Source organism: Lissotriton vulgaris, chromosome 10, assembly GCF_964263255.1.
Source record: "Lissotriton vulgaris chromosome 10, aLisVul1.2, whole genome shotgun sequence".
NCBI lineage: Eukaryota > Metazoa > Chordata > Amphibia > Caudata > Salamandridae > Lissotriton > Lissotriton vulgaris.
The window spans coordinates 497,439,754-497,445,538 of NC_141698.1; the positions used below are offsets into that span (position 1 = coordinate 497,439,754).

The 5,785-nt window shown below is 45.0% G+C and overlaps 1 pseudogene; it reads right to left on the reverse strand.

Moving 5' to 3' along the window:
• Positions 1-2,004: 2,004 nt before the first annotated feature.
• LOC147685448 (uncharacterized) lies at positions 2,005-3,553 on the reverse strand (annotated as a pseudogene).
• Between the last annotated feature and the right edge of the window lie 2,232 nt (positions 3,554-5,785).

The window sequence follows — 5,785 nt, forward strand, 5'->3', positions numbered from 1 at the left end:
ATTTTTCAAACCATAAAAGTGCATGTACAATATAAAATTCTTATCTCACAGAAAGATGTAAACACATGTCATGTAAAGTGCCCAAAAATATGCTTTCTTCCACAAAGTAAGGTCAAGACAGAAAATAGGAATATAAATGATACAAAGTTCACAATGAGTCATTACTGGTCCAGACAATATCTCAGTTTAACAGTCAGTTTTAAAAATTCCTTAATTTGGAGGATACTGTCACTATGCAAGAGTTGTAAATACATTAGCGCCGGTCTGATTTGTATAACATTTTTTTTTAAAAGTGTTACCAGGTAGCGCTTGCGTGGGATAAAACTTACATAAAAATATAAAATGCAGCATATCCTGCAGAGACTTTCCGTCGCAGCCGCAGGGTGCTGCCAATTTATTAAAAATGTCTGTTTTTGGTCTGATCAGCAGATGATGGAAGAGATTTAACCTAAACCTCGTTAGGAGAAATTTTTCATGGGAGGTCAATGAGCCAGTCAGGTACGGTTCTGTGGTTTCACAAGTTTTCAGAATGGCAAATTTCCTCACACTTTGTTTCTGAAGCTCCACATCCTCCCTCTGGATCCTCCTATCCAGAAGGAAGGCCCGTTTAACCGCATCGCTGCGGCGGTTATTTTTCCGCTTTCCGCTGCGCGGCTTTTTTCTAAAAGCCGCGTTAGATGACAAGCTCAGCTCGTCATCCGCACACGACCACCGTGGCTGATGACGAGCTGAGCTCATCATCAGCAGGGAAGGGGTTAATGAGCTCCAGGTCCCCTTTTAAAATTTGGCTTGGGTATTCAAACAAATCTAGACGACCAAGCCTAGCAAAGTTAGATTTCAGATATTTCAACCAAGGGGTACACATTGCCTTATCCTGGCTCAGAAAGTCCCTCACAATCAAATGCGTTAGTGGTATATCCTGGTTCAACCACAATTTTAGCCAGCAGATCAAGGGACGTACAGAAAACAAGTCACTGAGATATTGCGTCCCTAACTCTTCATGTGCAGAAAGATTGGGGGTGCCTACCGGTACACACAGGAGACGCTTCAAAAAAGAGTTCTCAGCAATCTGCAGGTGCTCACCACCAACATACCCCCAGATTTCACTCCCATAGATGGCAGTTGCCACTGACTTTGCATTATACAATTTCAGCATGGCACAGATAGGTTTTTTCCCCAATTTGGCAGCAAAATTAAAAATGGAAGCATTAACGCTCACAAGTTCTCCTTTATTTTTTGCAAGGTGAGGGGCCCAATTAAGTTTGGTATCAAAGAGAACCCCAAGGTATGAGAACGTTTTTGTTAAAGGGATTACAGCTTCATCAATTTTGAAGGTGAAAGTCCTTCTTGGTTGCTGGCCTACTTGCATGACAAATGATTTTGAATTATTAACCAGAAGATCTCTATCTGTCATGAACAATTTAAAAGCATTTAGGAGAGATTGGAGTCCCTTGTCAGTTCTCGAAATTAACACCGCATCATCTGCGTACAGGAGTATAGGAATTCCCTTACTTCCGACTCTCGGGCAATCTGCCGGCACGTTCTGAAGCACGTTATCTAGCTCATTGATATAAAAATTAAAAAGGAAGGGGCCAAGATACATCCTTGGCGTACACCCTTATCAATGTTAAAATTATTCGTTACACTCAGATCTTGGGAGTATCTCACGTTAGCTCTGGTGTTGTTATGCAGATCAGCCAAGAAACCAACCAGACCACTATCTACCCCCTTCTCCTTCATGTACTGCCACAGCTTTCCCCTGTTAACAGAGTCGAAAGCTGAGGACAAATCCATGAAGGCGAGATGGATGGTGCCCCTTTGCACTACAGTGTACTTGCTTAATATTAGAAAGAGATTCAGGCACTGGGTTATTGTGGAGCGACCACTACAGAATCCATACTGAGAAATGGACATAATGTTTTTTTCCTCTGCCCATTCAGATAGTCTCTGCAATACCATTCTTCCTAAAATTTTAACCATGGAGTCTATTAGTAAAATGGGTCTTTAACAATGTGGACTACCTTTGTCCCCCTTCTTACAGACCGGGACAGTTGTAGAAACACCCCATGATTGCAGACAACCATCTTTCACAGCAGCGTTAAAAACAGACTCTAGTATGGGTGCCCAGAAGTTAGGCTCGGACTTAAATAAGTCCGGCGGGATCCCATCAGGCCCTGGGGATTTCCCAGCTGTTAGTCCAACAATGCCCTTGATAACCTCACCTCTATTAAAACTAATCATTTCACCACCACTGACAGAAGGGGCAGTATTATGAGACTCATCCAGCGAGCAGCAATAAAAGAATTTAAAATGTTCTTCCCAGTCCTCCTTAGGTATGTGGCATTCTAATCCGTCGCCCTGCTCCTGGGCCAAGAAAGGTTTCCTCATCACTGCCCAGAATTTGGTGCTACACTGCAGAGTATTGGGATCAAGAATCTCACTCCAAGCCTCTTCCCTAAGGGATTCCTTGTGTCTGGCAATAATAGTTTTATAATTCTTCCGGCATAGCTGTACTTTTGCCTTTATTCTTGGTTTAGAAGCCAGTGCTAATCTTAAATTTCTGGCTGCTTTTGAGCATTCATGATTAAACCATTTAGGTCCCTTGATCTCCAGCTTCTTAACAGGAGCTGACAGCATCTTTGAAACCTTTACCGCTAGATTTTGAAAAGCACTAAGGACATTATTTGGATGTGCGCCTTCTTGCATACAGACCATGATCTCATCTGCACAAGCAATTTTAATCTCTTTGTACAGCAGGTCTGGGGTGATCTTGGACCATCTTAATCGTCGTCTCCCATCTGTCATGCTCACCCTACCTGTAGTGTGATTCAACCCTTCTTTAACTGACCATGGGCCCCTCATATGTACAGTGAGTGGATTGTGATCGCTAAATTCACTGTCATCAATAATGAAGGAATCCACAAAGGACTGCATTGATGATGTTAAAAATACATAATCAATGAAGGTTCCCCTCCCGTGACCCTTAAAGGTCGGTGTCTCAAAGAGCATAGTAGGGTCCATCAGTGCCATTGTCGCCGTTAAGTCCAGATCATTGATCATATCAGTTAAATGTTCCCCCTCAGTTGTATGTTCAAGGTGAAAACCCTCGGACTACGCACAGTGCAGGTCCCTAATACATTTAAAGAGGGGGTCCCCACAGGTATGAACATTAAAATCCCCCATGATCAAGAGATTATGCGAGCAGTCCCTCATTGAACTACTAATAAAAGCATTCAGTGCTACTCTGGCTAAGGGCTGAACAAGAATTGATAGCATTATAAAAATTAACCACACAGGCCATGCAGTTTGCCCCCAATAAAACTAGACCGATAATACCAGTATTACATGTTGGGACTCTACGTATTTTGCTGGATAGTGCAACAGAAACAAACGTGACCATTTCCCCCTTGGGTCTGCCCCTACTAGTTGCTGTTGCAGGGACATAAAAAGCCTTATACCCTTCGAGAAAGTGGTTGCATTCAATAGACCAAGTCTCCTGCAGGCATATGATTTGGTACTGCTTAATATACCTGATCCAGTTAAAGTCCTCCATCTTAGTGCCCAGGCCCGCAATATTCCATGAGATTACATTATTCTGCATCGTTTTTACGCGAGTTATCTCTGTGCATCCCACTTCCTCCAGTCTATCATTTATCTGACCCACAGATTCCTCACGTCAATCACATGACTCTAGCCCTGAAAGTATGTCATATCTATTCTGTGTTACAATGTTAAACCCATTCCCACACTGATTACCAACATTGTACAAGTATGCTCCGTTAGTGGTCGGTGGCTGATTAGGAGTAAAAGGTCTAAGAGACCCGGAATTCAGTGGGGCTTTAATCAAGTGGGTATAAAAGTAACCAAGAGGGCGTGTACATATACTATTCACAGTGTAAACTAAAGAAGCCGCTCTTAATAAGACTGTGGCAACATGTTGGGTATGTTTTAAGTTGACAATAATGCAATCTCCATTTGTTGTCTTTCTGGATGTTCCAATCCAGTTCACCCTCCTTGTTGACAGAACTTGGTCAGCAAATTTAACTGGAAACCCACAGTTTTTGTTCAGCCAAGATACTGTTCTGTTTTTTATTGAGTCATGGGATTCCTCAGAGGGCTGGAGAGAATGACACTCTGTGGGGGGAACATTTGTAAGAACAACCACATATGGTGCACAATCAGGAGGAAGGTTAGCATTGCGGCTTTTCTTTGCATACATAGGAGCCGTCGTTCCCTCAGGATTTGTCGTGGCCTTTTTATTCTGGGTGATTGGAGCGATGGACTCAGGTGGGGCTGGCTCGATTACAGATAATAGCTGCCTGGTTTGCTGTAAGTTCGCTCTACCCGCTCCCTGCCCCTCAGCAACTGATCTCTTCTCCACCGCTTTTGATCTTCCTGCAGTAGCTGATGCCAAATGTGTTGCTAACAGCCCACCCAGTCTCTCGACTTCTAGGGCCAAGGTGTCTAATTTGGAAATCAGGGGTTTCATCAGCTCTACAATTTTTCCCTCTATCTTAACTTCTATCGTATGAATTAAAAGGGCAAATTGCTCCGAATTTATATTTACATTTGTACCATCCCCACTTTTTCCTTCCTGCAAGTCAGTTATAACTGTGGCACTATTTGGGGCTAAATGGCCTTTTTCTACTCTTTTTTTTACTGTTCCTTCCCCCACGTTTAGTTTGTGGCTTTCTGCATGATCTCACTGGCCTAGGGGAGGGTGGTAACTCTTCTGCTGTGTCGTTAATTAAATCGGGTCGGTCTTCATTTGGTTCAACATGAACCTGTTCTTCGGCCATTGTGATACCCCCACTGCCCTGATCCAAGTTATCAATTACAACCAGATCAACCAGTGGGAAAGACAACTCTTCATGTAAATCAGTGTGATTCCCTCAGCCCAATGAAGCCCTACTCTCGGTGTTAATTTGGGCCACCTTTTTTACCAGGTAATTGTCCATGGTTCCTAGGTCAGGTGCAGTTTTGTTTGTCTTGGCCATAGACATAGTCCAAGCTTGCCTGTATCCCACAAGGCTAATCAAGAAGCAAAAAATAGATAATCACAACCTCTTTACACTGATAAAATTAAGTGGTACTTTCTTAGGTCATAGGTCCTTTGGTTAAGTGCCAAGGTCCGTGGGCCAGCCCAGCCTCCTCTGGCCTCTGAGGGCCACAGAGGGCCCGCACTTGTCCCGGGCTTAGCCTGGCGACGCCCACGCGCGTCCCGCGACGAGGGAGCACTCCTTCTGATTTAAGCGCCGGCGGGCGCGGGCACAGCGTTAGTGGCGTCCTGGCCGCAAGTATTGCCGGTATTGGTAGTCCCCCGGTCAGCGAGCACAGAGGAGGTGACCCTGTGTTCTCCGTGGGTCTGTGTGGTGATGGAAGGTAAGGAGCATCGTCCTCCGTTTACTGCCCCTGGCTCAGTTAAGCATCCCCCGCTCCCCAGGAGCTCTCCTTCTGATTTAAGCGCCGGCGGGCGCGGGCACAGCGTCAGCGGCGTCCTGGCCGCAAGTATTGCCAGGATTGGTAGTCCCCCGGTCAGCGAGCACAGTGGAGGTGACCCGGTGTTCTCCGTGGGTCTGTGTGGTGACGGAAGGTAAGGAGCGTCGTCCTCTGTTTACTGCCCCCTGGCTCAGTTATGCATTCCCCTCAGTTATAGGGCTGAGGCTGAAATCATGACTCTAAACTCTCTGCAGAGCACTGTACCCCTATTCCTCAAATATCACTCATCAGTGGCAGGGCCACACACTTACAAAGCGCTTACCAGTGAAGAGCTCACAGCCGGCAA